The sequence below is a fragment of the Hypanus sabinus genome, chromosome 2, assembly GCF_030144855.1.
Source record: "Hypanus sabinus isolate sHypSab1 chromosome 2, sHypSab1.hap1, whole genome shotgun sequence".
Classification (NCBI taxonomy): domain Eukaryota; kingdom Metazoa; phylum Chordata; class Chondrichthyes; order Myliobatiformes; family Dasyatidae; genus Hypanus; species Hypanus sabinus.
This window is the reverse complement of record NC_082707.1, coordinates 78,610,788-78,623,625: the sequence shown is the minus strand read 5'-3', so window position 1 is coordinate 78,623,625 and position 12,838 is coordinate 78,610,788. Positions and strand designations below refer to the sequence as shown.

Below are 12,838 nucleotides of genomic sequence, written 5' to 3'. Positions count from 1 at the left end.
TGGACTGGACTGTGCTATACTGTTCTATGTTCTATATTCTATGGTATGCTGGTAAATTAAATATATAGATTCCATTAGAGGATAAACTTTTTGTTCTTACCTTGAGAAATGCATTGCTCATCTGACCCACATATCATTTGTATTCACACAAACCACCGGCCTTTCACAGTGTACAGTCTATTGAAATAAGTGAAGAAAAGATTAATTTTAGGTTGACCTTAGCTGTAAGGATTTCAGAAATGATTTGCCTTTTGTAGCCTAAGACCTACTCATACAATAGCATCAATGTCACAAAGTTCATTGGATTTCTGTTCCACATAACCAGCAATACATGCAAATGGCAGAGATGACACTGAACAGCTGAGTCAATAGGCTTGCACTGATAGACTCACTGTGCAACAAATTTGTGAAAATGTTATAAGCTGGTTAGAAAGAAGCACAATAGCACTGAGACCAAGTATAATAAGTTACTCATGACACAGAGTCATGTTCATTCCTTTCTGCAGCATTCAGCAGGTTGGTAGTATGATGCTTTCTCTTCAGACCACTACCTTCTTTGGAATCCTTTCTCCCACTTAGTTGAGAAATGAGAAAGACTTCGTCTGATTAATTCATGGAATTCCCAAGAAGATTTTTAACAAGGTAGGTTGAAATAGAAAATGGCAGTGAGGTTCCTACCAGGAGAAGCAATGATATTAAGGATCAACTCTAATTACTTTAACCATCTTTATTTTACCTTTCCTACAGAATTAACAAAAATAAGACGCAAGAACAAAAAAGAGCAAATGGAGCAGGGCATTTGGTTTTTTGAGCCTGGTCAGTCAACATTATTAAAGATGAGGTTTTTCATTAACTTCCCCTTCTCATACAACCCCATTGTCACAATGCTTTTCAAATCAACTAATTTCTGCCTCTGGGCAGGGAGCTTAAAACATTTTCCTGAATGTCTCCTCATTTCATTGTTAATTCGATGATGCTTATTCCAAGGTTGGCCTATAGTTTTAAACACAGAAGAAAGAACCATAGGCTCATAGCGTCATAGAAAAGTGCAGCACGGAAACCACCATTCAGCCCATCTAGACCATGCCAAACCATTTAATCTGCCTACTGCCATTGATCTACATGAGACCAAAGCCCTCCATACCCCTACCGTACATGTATCTATCTGAACTTCTCTTAAATATTGAAATTGGGCTTGTATGCACCACTTGTGTTGGCAGCTTGTTCCAAACCCTTTGACACTCTGAGACAAGAAGTTTTCCCTCATGCTTCCCTTAAACTTTTCATCTTTCCCCCTTAACCCATGATCTTTGGTTGTAATCCTGCCCAACCTCAGTGGAAATAGTCTACTTGCATTTACCTATCTGTACCCCTCATAGTTTTGTATATATCTATCAAATATCCTCTCAATCATCAATGTTCCATGGAGTAAAGCCCTAACCTACAAAATCTTTCCTTATAATTCAGATCTTTCAGACCCGGCAAAATACTTGTAAATTTTTTCAGTACTCTCTTAGCCTCATTTACATCTTTTCTGTAGCTAGGTGACCAAAATTGCCCAGAACACCCCAAATTAGGCCTTACCAGTGTCTAATACGACTTCTACATAATATCCCATTTCCTGTACTCAGTACTTTGATTTATGAAGGCCCATGTGCCAAAAGCTTTCTTTATGACCCTATCAACCTGTGACACCACTTTCAATGAATTATGGACCTATATTCCAAGAACCCTTTGTTCTACAGCATTCCTCAGTACCCTCCCATTCACTTTGTAAGACCTAGCCTGGTTTGTTCTACCAAAGTGCAACACCTCATAATTGTCTGCATCAAATTCCATCTGCCATTTTTCAGCTCATTCATGCAGCTGGTCCAGATCCCACTGCAGGCCATGATAGCCTTTCTCACTGTCCAATACAACCCCAATCTTGGAGTCATCCACCGATTTACTGATCCAGTTATCTGTCAGAGTGTTAATGTAGATGACAAACAACAATGGACCTGTCACCGATCCCTGCAGCACACCACTAGTCACAGGTCTCCAGTCAGAGAGGCAACCATCTACTACAACTTTCTGGCTTTTCCCAAAAAGCCAAAGTTTAATCAAATTACTCCCTCATCTTGAATGCTGAACAACTGAAACTTCTTGACCCATTTCCCATACAGGACCTTGTCAAATGCTTACTAAAGCCCATGTATACAACATGTACCACCTTGTCTTCATCAACTTTCCTATGAAGTTCCTTGAAGAACTCTATAAGATTGGTTAGACATGACCTACCACACACAATAACTTGATGTCAGGCTCACAAGCCTATAATTTCTTGGTTTATTTTTAGAGCCTTTTCTTTGAACAGTGCAACAACATTGGCTATCCCCCAATCCTCTGGTACCTCACCTGTCACTCAGGATGATATAAATATCTCTGCTGGGGCCCCAGAAATTTCTGCGCTTGCATCCAGCAGTATCTGAAAGAACAACTTGTTAGGCCTTGAGGGTTTTTCCACCTAAGCAGCTCATCCTCTGTAATCTGTGTATGGTCCGTAAAGTTACTGCCACTTTGTAAACTCTGTGTCTGTCTCTTGAATAAATGCAGATGCAAAAAGATTTATTTGAAATCTCTCCCACCTCATTTGGCTCCACACATTCTTGTCTACCAGATGATCAATTTTGTCTCTTATAATCCCTTTGCTCTTAACATATCTGGAGAATCCCTTAGGATTCTTTTCACCTTATCTGCTAGAGCAACTTCATGCCTTCTTTTAGCCTTCCTGATTTCTTTCTTATGTGTTCTCTTGCATTTTTTTATACTCCATAAGCATTCCATTTGTTCCTACTTTTCTTTTCTTAACCTCTTGACAATCAAGGTTCCTGCATTTATTATCTTTACCTTTTATTCTGACAGGCACATAAAAGCATTGTTCTCAAAAAAATTTCACTTCTGAAGGCCTTACACTTACCATACACTTTTGCCAGAAAACAGCCCATCCCACTCCACACCTTCCAGCTCCTTTCTGATGCCATCAAAATTGGCCTTTCTCCAATTTAGAATCTCAGCTCATGCACCAGACCTATCTTTTTCATATTTAATTTGAAACTAACGACATTGTGGTCACCAGATGCCAAGTATTCCCCTAAACAAACTTTTCATTCCCTAATCACACTTTCTCTCATTGTATTGATTAAGGAAACTTTCCTGAACACATTTGCCAAACTCTACCCCATCTAGACCTTCTATGTAAGGGAAATATTCTCCCAGCATCTACCCTAGCTTAAATTAATTTCATTTAAACATATCCATTCATTTGAAAGAACACTTAATAAATCTATATTTTAATGTAATTTATTCAAACTGGGGAATATAAGCTTCATCAGCTCAATCTCTTATAACATTCAATTCTTGCATCCCACAAATTAGTCAAATGAACATGTACATTCAAATACTGCAGAAGAATATAGACACCCTTAGGTAAGTGGGACAAAACAAAACATAGTACATTACTTATTACTTCAACTTTAGAGCAGTGAAGAAGATTCACTTATTTCTTACTGGGCCTATAAGAAATATTTAGACTTTCATTGCAACCAAGAGCTCCAACGAGATGTTTACAGAATGGTACCTAATTCTAATCTGATTTATCTCATTTTAGCAGTCAATTTCTCGGATTTAGTTGCTGTGAAATCAACCAACTGTACCCAAAGGAGGTTCAGCAGTTTCGTTTTCCTAGACTGTATATCTGGAACAGTCAGTTTCCAGCTCATGTCATTAGTCCAACACTAAACATTGACCCCTTTAAAATGAAGCACAGACTTTAAGCTGTACAAGTAGACAAATACATAAACTGTAAAAAGATCCATACCAGAAATCAGCTGAGAGATCTTCAGTTTAATCAGTTAGGTAAATATAGAGGCGCAGGAGAACAAGGAACTTTACACAACCATAATGTAGCCTTTCATTAACAGAAGAGGTTCTACAGATGGGGGAAATCCAGAGCACGCACACAAAATGCTGGAGGAACTCAGCAGGTCAGGCAGCATCTATGGAAAGGAATAAATAGTCAATGACTTGAGTGAGATCTTTCATCAGGATTTAATGTAGCCTGTCTGAATATCCATATACTTACTTGAAAGACACACAAAGAATGTAAAGTTCTCCCACAAATATATCTTTGAAGTGTTTTTACACTAATACATCAATAATTCAGCACCTGGAAGACAAAACTGGCAGGAGAAAAATAAACCTAAGTTCTGACGTGCTAATGTTTAACTAGATATCTTCAAAAAGACCACATTATTTAGCACATTGATATTCCATGAACTCTTGCATTTTGTTTAAATTGCATTTAGCAGGTTTAAACCTACTAAAAAAGATAGTTTACTAAAGCAAGAATTCTAAATTAATAGGTTAGTATTTTGTATTAAGAAAATTACTAAAATATGTTGTGATAAAAGGATTATGGAACTTACCTGCATATGTTCCAGAACAAACGAGCAGTTTCAAGACCAACAGTGATATTAAGCTAGCATTAATTGATGGGTTGTGACCCATTTTTTTTACACTCCTTTCCTAACCCCTTTGGTTGATCTGATCAAGATAATGAGTGAATTCAACCTCCTGCACCGTATTTGTTTTCTAAAGATATCCACTGCTTCAAAACCCTTATATTTAGCACCATAAACATGCACGCCTGTGACAAAAGCAAGACTTTACACCCTGGTTTCCTCTTTCTCTTTTCATGTTTTATGCTTAAGTCACAAAGCTGCAGGGTTTGTAAAGTTATTATTTTGTATATGGATTTCAGCAAGGCACTTGAGTAGTGTATATGGATTTCAGCAAGGCATTTGACAATGTACCCCAGGCAAGGCTAACTGAGAAAGTAAGCAGGCAATGGATCCAAGGGGACATTGCTTTGTGGATCCAGAACTGACTTGCCCACAGAAGGCAAAGAGTGGTTGTAGGCGGCTCATACTCTGCATCAAGGTTGGTGACCAGCGGAGTGCCTCAGGGATCTGTTCTGGGACCCTTACTCTTCATGATTTTGAGTCCTGAAACCATGAAGTAGCAGCTCTAATAGCTGTGTCACTGTTCTACTGAAAACCTGATAAAGCAGTCTAGAATGACTCTCTGTATAGTATCAAGAGTCATACTCCAGTGATACTGAAGACTAGTGTACTTTCTCAGCAATCCATTAACTGAATGAGATTATTCACCAGAAGCCAAGGTTAAAATATACAACATGAGTCTGTAACACACTGGATCTATAGTTACTCACTGAGCTCTCTGAAAGCAACTATTTCTGGAATAGCTTATTGTGTCTCTATGTATTAAATAATATATATCTGCAAATAAAACTGGTGTATATGCAATCATCATCAACAAAAAAAGATGCTTTTTGGGACAGTCTAATCTATTTATTTTGTATTAAAATACAATGGATTCAGGTTAATCGGGCCATCAGTTAATTGGGCAGCCCCTTATTTGGGACTACTCTTTAAGAACAAAAGCTATTTGAGGAAATAGCCAGAATTCCCTTTATTTATTTGGGATGTAACGCCATTTCATTGGTACAGGTGACTATTGCCAGAAGTTTCTAACCAGCGTCAGTCACATGCACTTCTGTGGCCATTAGACACCACACGGTGCTTAGAGTGAACGGTTTTTAATAAATCAGTTGTGTATACTTGTGTTATATTATCGATTTGGGCTGGCGGATGCAATTGTCGAACACATTTTTTGTATTGAAGCACCAAGTCAGGAAATAAGAAGTCAAGGAGAGAGATGAAAATGATACATCTGAACTAATGACCACAAAGGATGCCAAGAAATTTATTGTTGGATTATGACATTACTTCATGAAGGAACACAATGCAGGTTGTCTATTCCCTGCACTAGGTGCCGGTGCTGATTATTGAAGCACATTCAAGAGAGCATTCAAGGGCATTTTCAACCTCTCACTGCTACAGGCAGAAGTTCCCGCTTGCTTCAAAAAGGTAACAATTATATCAGTGCCTAAGAACGATAATGTGGACTGCCTTAATAATTAACACCCAGTAGCACTCACATCTACAGTGATGAAATGCTTTGACAGGTTGGTCATAACTAGACTGAACTCCTGCCTCAGCAAGGACCTGGACCCATTGCAATCTGCCCATCACCACAATAGGTCAATGGCTCTTCACATGGCTTTAGACCAACTGGACAATACAGACACCTACAGTATATCAGGATGCTGTTCATCGACTATGGCTCGGTATTTGATACCATCATTCCCACAATCCTGTTTGAGAAGTTGCAGAACCTGGGCCTCTGTAATTCCCTCTGCAACTGGATCCTCAACTTCCTAACCGGAAGACCACAATCTGTGCGGATTAGTGATAATATCTCCTCCTCGCTAACAATCAATACTGGTAAACCTCGGGATGTGTGCGTAACCCACTGCTCTACTCTCTCTATACCCAAGACTGTGTGGCTAGGCATAACTCAAATACCAGCTATAAATTTGCTCATGATACAACCATCGTTGGTAGAATCTCAGATGGAGATGAGAGGGCATACAGGAGTGAGATATGCCAACTTATGGGGTGGTGCCGCAGCAACAACCTGGCACTCAACATCAGTAGGATGAAAGAGTTGATTGTGAGCTACAGGAAGGGTAAGATGAAGGAACTGGTCTCAACATATCGATGCAATTATAAAGAAGACACGACAGAGCTTTTATTTCATAAGGAGTTTGAACTGATTTGGCATGTCAACAAATACACTCAAAAACTTCTACAGATGTACTGTGGAAAGCATTCTGACAGGCTGCATCACTGTCTGGTTTGGGAGGGGGGGTGCCTACTGCACAGGACTGAAAGAAGTGAAAGAGGCTCCATCTTGGGTACTAGCCTACAAAGTACCCAGGACATCTTCAGGGAGCAGTGTCTCAGAAAGGCAGCGTCCAATATTAAGGACCTCCAGGACTCAGGGCATGCCCTTTTCTCACCGTTGCCATCAGGTAGGAGGTACAGAAGCCTGAAAGCACACACTCAGTGATTCAGGAACAGCTTCTTTCCCTCTGCTATCCGATTCCTAAATGGACATTGAACATCTGGACACTACCTCACTTTTTAAATATATATTATTTTTGTTTTTTGCATGATTTTCAATCTACTCAATATACATATACTGTAATTGATTTACTTGTTTATTTATTATTACTGTTTTAATTTTTTTCCTTCTTCTATATTATGTATTGCATTGAAGTGCTGCTGTTAAGTTAGCAAATTTTACGACACATGCCGGTGATAATAAACCTGATGCTGATTTTGTTCATTTACAGCCAATCAAAAGAACACAGCAGCATACACTGGATGAATTCCTTCACAGATAACTATTAGGAACTAATACAGAGTTTTATAGTATGTAGTAGTATCAGTAGTGTCTTAATTTGTTCTGTATTTCACTTAAATACATAATTTGTTACTCAGTTAAGTATTCCAGAGATGGTTAATAGACAACAGGTGCAGGAGTAGGCTATTCAGCCCTTCGAGCCAGCACCGCATTTAACTGTGATCAGGGCTGATCATCCACAATCAGTACCCCATTTCTGCCTCCTTCCCAGATCCCTTGATTCCATTATCTTTAAGAGCTCTATCTAACTCTTTCTTGGAAGCATCCAGAGACTTGGCCTCCACTGCCTTCTGAGGGAGAGCATTCCACGGATCCACAACTCTCTGGGTGAAAATTTTTTTCTCAACTCCATTCTAAATGGGCTACCCCTTATTCTTAAACTGTGGCCTCTGGTTCTGGACTCCCCCAACATTGGGAACATGTTTCCTGTCTCTAGCATGTCCAATCCCTTAATAATCTTATATGTTTCAATCAGATCCCCTCTCATCCTTCTAAATTCCAGTGTATACAAGCCCAGTCGCTCCAATATTTCAACATATGACAGTCCGGCCATCCCAAGAATTAACCTTGTGAACCTATGTTGCACTCCCTCAATAAAAAGAAAGTCCTTCCTCAAATTTGGAGGCCAAAACTGCGCACAATACACCAGGTGTGGTCTCACCAGGGCCCTGTACGTCTGCAGAAGGACCTCTTTACTCCTATACTCAACTCCCCTTGTTATGAAGGCCAACATGCCATTAGCTTTCTTTACTGCCTGCTGTACCTGCATGCTTACTTTCAGTGACTGATGAACAAGGACACCTAGATCTCCTTGTGCTTCCCCTTTCCTAACTTGACACCATTCAGATAGTAATCTGCCTTCCTGTTCTTGCCACCAAAGTGGATAACCTCACATTTATCCACATTAAACTGCATCTGCCATGCACCTGCCCACTCACCCAACCTGTCCAATAGTCACCCTGCATTCTCATAACATCCTCCTCACATTTCACACCACGACCAAGCTTTGTGTCATCTGCAAATTTGCTATTGTTACTTTTAATCCCTTCATCTAAATCATTAATGTATATTGTAAATAGCTGCGGTCCCAGCACCGAGCCTTGCGGTACCCCACTAGTCACTGCTTGCCATTCTGAAAGGGACCCGTTAATCCCTACTCTTTGTTTCCTGTCTGCCAACTGATTTTCTATGCATGCCATCAATACCATGTGCTCTAATTTTGCCTACTAATCTCCTATGTGGGACTTTATCAAAGGCTTTCTGAAATCCCAGGTACACTACATCCACTGGTTCTCCCTTGTCTATTTTCATAGTTACATCCTCAAAAAATTCCAGAAGATTAGTCAAGCATGATTTCCCCTTCGTAAATCCGTGCTGACCCGGACCAGATTTGTTACTTGTTATCCAAATGTTCATCTTTTTTTCATCTATTTCATTTTTTATAATTGACTCCAGCATCTTCCCCACCACTGATGTCAGGCTAACGGGTCTATAATTCCCTGTATTCTCTCTCCCTCCTTTCTTAAAAAGTGGGATAACATTAGCTACCCTCCAATCCTCAGGAACTGATCCTGAATCTATCCTGGAAAATGATAACCAATGCATCCACAGTTTCTAGGACCACCTCCTTAAGTAACCATGGATGCAGACCATCAGGCCCTGGGGATTTATTAGCCTTCAGTCCCATCAGTCTACCCTACACAATTTTCTGCCTAATGTGAATTTCCTTCAGTTCCTTCATTACCCTAGGTCCTCTGACCTCTATTACATCTGGGAGATTGTTTGTGTCTTCCCTAGTGAAGACAGATCCAAAGTACCTGTTCAATTCGTCTGCCATTTCCCCGTAATAAATTCACCCATTTCTGTCTTCAAGGGCCCAACTTTGGTCTTAACTAATTTTTTCCTCTTCACATACCTAAAGAAGCTTTTACTATCCTCCTTTATATTCTTGGCTAGCTTACCTTCGTACCTCATCTTTTCTCCCCGTATTGCCTTTTTAGTTATCTATCTTCTGTTGCTCTTTAAAAGTTTCCCAATCCTCTGGCTTCCCACTCATCTTTGCTATGTTATACTTCTCTTTTATTTTCATACTGTCCTTGACTTCCCTTGTCAGCCACCCCTTACTCCCCTTAGAACTTTTCTTCCTCTTTGGAATGAACTGATCCTGCACCTTCTGTATTATTCCCAGAAATACCTGCCATTGTTGTTCCACTGTCATCCTTGCTGGGGTATCTTTCCAGTCAACTTTGGACAGTTTCTCTCTCATAGCTCCATAGTCCCCTTTGTTCAACTGTAATACTGATATTTCCAATTTTCCCTTTTCCCTCTCAAATTGTAGATTAAAACTTATCATATTATGGTCACTACCTCCTAATGGCTGCTTTACCTCGAGGTCCCTTATCAAATTTGGTTGATTACACAACATTAAACCCAGAACTGCCTTCTCCCTGGTAGGCTCCAGTACAAGCTGCTCTAAGAATCCATCTCAGAGGCACTCCACAAACTCCCTTTCTTGGGGTCCAGTACCAACCTGATTTTTCCAGTCTACCTGCATGTTGAAATCCCCCATACAACTGTAGTATTACCTTTGCGACATGCCAATTTTAACTCTTGATTCAGCTTGCACCCTATATCCAGGCTACTGTTTGGGGGCTTGTAGATAACTCTTATTAGTGTCTTTTTGCCCTTACAATTTCTCAGTTCTATCCATTCTGACTCTGTAACTCCTGATTCTATGTCACCCCTCCCAAGGAACTGAATTTCATTCCTCTCCAACAGAGTCACCCCACCCCCACTGCCTATCTGTCTGTCCTTTCAATAGGATGTATACTCTTGAATTTTCAATTCCCAGCCCTGGTCCTCTTGCAGCCATGTCTCTGATATTTCTACGACATCGTACTTACCAATTTCCAACTGAGCCTCAAACTCATCCACTTTATTTCTTATACTTCATGCATTCATATATAATACTTTTAATCCATTACTCCCTTCACCTTTCACATCGATTCCTATTGCACTTGGCCATACTCTCTGATCCTTTCCTGAGCTTTCTGCCCCGTTAATTCTGTTGTCTTTCTTAACTTTTCTTATTCTCTCTTTCCCTTTAACTCCATCCTTATATTTCCAGTCCGTCTCTTACCACCCCCCCCCCCACCCCACTTCTTAGTTTAAACACACCCATGTAGCAGTGGCAAACCTGCCTGCCAGAATGCTGGCCCCTGCCTGTTAAGGTGCAAACCGTCTCCTTTGTACAGTTGATCCTTACCCCAAAACAGATCCTAATGGTCTAGGAATCTGAATCCCTGCTTCCCGCACCAGCTCCTTAGCTACACTTTCAGATCCCCTATCTCCCTCTTCCTGCCCTCACCAGCACAGGGTTAGTTGGGTAATTGGTCACATGCCTGTAATTGGGTGGGATGGGCCTGTTACCATGCTGGATATCTTAATGTGGTGTGGCCTTTAGCTCAAGAACATGTTAGAAACATATACACATAGAAAACCTACAGCACAATACAGGCCTTTCGGCCTACAATGCTGTGCCAAACATGTACTTACTTTAGAAGTTACCTAGGGTTACCCATAACCCTCTATTTTTCTAAGCTCCATGTACCTATCTCAGTCTCTTAAAAGACCCTATCATATCTGCCTCCACCACCGCTGCAGACAGCCCATTCCATGCACTCACCACTCTCTGCATAAAAAAACTTACCCCTGACGTCTCTGCTGTACCTACTTCCAAGCACCTTAAAACCGTGCCCTCTCATGCTAGCCACTTCAGCCCTGGGAAAAAGCCTCTGACCACACAATCAACGCCTCTCATCATCTTGTACACCTCTATCAGGTCACCTCTCATCCTCCGCTGCTCCAAGGCCGAGTTCACTCAATCCGTTCTCATAAGGCATGCTCCCCAATGCAGGTAACATCCTTGTAAATCTCCTCTGAATCCTTTCTATAGTTTCCACATCCTTCCTGTAGTGAGGCGACCAGAACTGAGCACAGTACTCCAAGTGGGGTCTGACCAGGGTCCTATATAGCTGCAACATTACCTCTCGGCTCCTAAACTCAATCCCATGGTTGATGAAAGCCAGTACACCACAGGGTCAACCTGCACAGCAGCTAAGTAGTGAAATAATGACTGTATAAACTATTACTATTGTACAAATCTTAATTTACTTTACCTGAACTCTGACACTATGGCATAAATAAATAAGCCACAGATCTATAGATGGGATGTGATAATGTGACCTTCTGGTACATTCAATCATAAACTGAAAATGAGCCACTGCTCAGAAAAGAAAAACTAGGGTACATTAACCCCTTGACATTTCTATGGAGTCAGGAAGACCTTTGAATCACAGACAAATGGAAATAAGATGCATTATAATAAACATTTGTAATTAAGGGTTTTCTTCCCACACAATAGTTGAAATTGTGTTCAATTATTTTATGTGTAACATAATCACCTTGTCGACTCTTCCCACCCCTCCACTTCCTCTTTCAGGCGTCTTGCAAAATTACTTTTTCCACCTCTTATCCTGAGAACTGAAGGCCTAAGGACATGGATGTTCTGCTACGAAATAATTTAGTTTCACACCCATTGAAACATCATCAGAATCCATTTCACAATATTTGCATCAACAGCCTACATACTGATCCATTCTGTACAAGTGTCACCCACCCAGCATCAGTCTCAATCAATCCATCAACACTGAAATCAGATAATCATAAGCACTCTCCTCAGCAATTACCACACACACACACACACACACACACACACACACACACACACACACATCTGAAAGATGCTTTGGTTGGACCACAATGGGAGTATTGTGAGGAGTTTTAGGTCCTTTATCTAAGAAAGGATATGCTGGCTTTGGAGACAGTCCAGAGGAGCTTCACAAAAATGATCCTGGGAATGCAAGGGTGAATGTAAGAGGAGTGTTTAATGGCTGTGGATCTGTATTCGCTGAAGTTTAGAAGAATGAAGGAGGATTTCGTCAAAACCCATCAAACCCATCAGTGACCAGTGGGGGATCAGTTCTGGGACCCTTACTCTTCATGATTTTTATCAGTGACGTGGATGAGGAAGTGGAGTGATGGGTTAGCAAGTTTGCTGATGACACAAAGGTTGGAGGTGTTGTGGAGGGCTGTCAGAGGTTACAGCCAGACATTGATAGTCTCAACATCCTTGTAAATCTCCACTCAAAGCAGTGGAGATTTACAAGGATGTTGCCTGGATTGGGCAGCGTGCCTTATGAAAACAGGTTGAGTGAACCTGGCCTTTTCTCCTAGGAGCGACAGAGGATGGGAGGTGACCTGATAGAGGTGTATAAGATGATGAGAGGCATTGATCGTGTGAATAGTCAGAGGCTTTTTCCCAAGGCTGAAATGGCTGCCACAAGAGGACACAGGTTTAAGGTACTGGGGAGTAGGTACAGAGGAG

General features: G+C 40.8%; 1 long non-coding RNA gene across 4 annotated transcripts in view; it reads right to left on the bottom strand.

The window, feature by feature from the left end:
• LOC132380261 (uncharacterized) overlaps nucleotides 1-12,838 on the bottom strand; it is a 280,768-nt gene that overhangs the window by 3,809 nt on the left and 264,121 nt on the right. For all 4 annotated transcript variants that reach the window (XR_009507712.1, XR_009507715.1, XR_009507713.1 and 1 more), the window contains 3 exons: nucleotides 4,124-4,220; nucleotides 3,860-4,037; nucleotides 101-177 (listed from right to left, as the gene is read on the bottom strand). This is a non-coding gene — a long non-coding RNA (uncharacterized LOC132380261). The remainder of the gene's footprint in view (nucleotides 1-100; nucleotides 178-3,859; nucleotides 4,038-4,123; nucleotides 4,221-12,838) is intronic.